Source organism: Saccopteryx bilineata, chromosome X (genome assembly GCF_036850765.1).
Source record: "Saccopteryx bilineata isolate mSacBil1 chromosome X, mSacBil1_pri_phased_curated, whole genome shotgun sequence".
NCBI lineage: Eukaryota > Metazoa > Chordata > Mammalia > Chiroptera > Emballonuridae > Saccopteryx > Saccopteryx bilineata.
The window spans coordinates 39,761,941-39,763,657 of NC_089502.1; the positions used below are offsets into that span (position 1 = coordinate 39,761,941).

Genomic DNA, 1,717 nt, shown 5'->3' on the forward strand with positions numbered 1-1,717 from the left:
TGTAGTGACCTTCTTTATCCCTTACTATATAAGTTTTGTTTGAAAAACTATTTTGTCAGATATAAGTATTGCTACCACAGCTTTTTTTTAATTTCCATTTTCATGAAATACTTTTTCCCATCTCTTCACTTTCAGTCTATGCGTATCTTTTGTTCTGATGTGGGTCTCTTGTAGACAGCATATGTATGGGTCCTATTTTCTTATCCATGCAGCTACCCAATGTATTTTGATTTGAGCATTTAATGCATGTACATTTAAGGTTATTATTGACATGTACTTATTTATTGCAATTTTATTTTTTAATCCTACTATCCTCTTTCTCTCATTTTTTTCCTTTGCTCTTTTTATAGCAGACTCCTTAACATTTCGTGCAGTACTGTTTTGGTTGTGATGAATTCCTTCAGTCTTTTTTTGTCTTGGAAGCTTTTTATTTCATCTTCAATTTTAAATGGTAGCTCTGCTAGATAAAGCAGTCTTGGTTGTAGTTCTTTTTTTTTTTTTTTTTTTTTTTCATGGTTAATCCAAAGGTGTCCTAAGACTGTCATCACAGCAAGGTTGTAGTTCTTGTTTTGCATTATTTTGAATATTTCTTGCCAATCCTTTCTGATCTCAAGTGTTTCTGTTGAGAAGTCAGATGTCATCCTTATGTGGGCTCCTCTGTAGGTAATTAACTGATTTTATCTTGCAGCTTTTACTATTCTTTTTGTGCTTCTGGAACTTTTGTGACTTTTTCCTTCATCAATTTTGGGATATTTTCAGCTATAATTTCTTCAACCAGGTTCTCTATCCCTTGTTTGCTCTCTTCTCCTTCAGGAAACCCTATGATACAGATTTTGTTTCTCTTCATTCTGTCGCAAAGGTCTTTTCAAGTGTCCTCAGTCTTTTTGAGCCTCTTTTCTTTCTGCTGCTTTGATTCTGTGCTTTTATTTATCTTGTCCTCTAAATTGTTGATTTGATCCTCCGCTTCATCCAGCCAGCTGTTGATTCTCCCTAGTGCAGTCTTCATTTATAATATTATGTTTGTTATTTCTGACTGTTTCTTTTTAATACAATGTCCTTTTTGATGCTTGCTCTCTCTTTATTTAGGTTCTCATTATGACCATACATTGTTTCACTAAGATACCTGAGCATTTTAAAAATCATTATTTTAAACTCTGCATCTGGTAGTTTGGCTACTTCCATTTCATTTACAGTGGTACCTTGAGATACGAATTTAATTTGTTCTGTAACTGAGCTCGTAAGTCAGTCAACTTGTATAGCAAATTGCCAAAACTGGACCCGAACACCAATGCTCCAACTAGTGGCAGCTTCCGGAATCACGACTCATATGTCGGAATTTCGCTTGGATCTCGAACAAAAATATGGACCAAGTTGCAGCTCGTATCTTAAAAATTTGTATGTTTGTCTGTTTGTATCTCAAGGTACCACTGTAGTTTTTTTTCTGAAGAATTTTCTTGTTGATTCATTTAGGTAGTATTTCTTTTTCTGCCCATTTTGTCTGTTTATTAGGTAGAGCTGTCTGACTTTAAAATTTGTTGTGATGACATTATGAGGAAGATGGGCTAGGTGGTACTGACCTCCAGGACACCTGAGTTGCTTCTTCTAGGACTGCTTATTGAGGATAGTATTTACCCTCTTGCTGTATGTGAGTATTGAATTCAGTGGGTCCTTTTATGGGTGCTGTTATTCTTTCAGGCTGACTGGCTCTAAGGGTCAG

The 1,717-nt window shown here is 35.3% G+C and overlaps 1 non-coding gene across 1 annotated transcript; it reads right to left on the reverse strand.

Annotated features, from left to right (window-relative positions):
• Window positions 1–451: 451 nt before the first annotated feature.
• LOC136317998 (small nucleolar RNA SNORD58) lies at window positions 452–553 on the reverse strand. The gene has a single exon (XR_010727979.1). It is a non-coding gene; the product is annotated as a small nucleolar RNA SNORD58 (small nucleolar RNA).
• Between the last annotated feature and the right edge of the window lie 1,164 nt (window positions 554–1,717).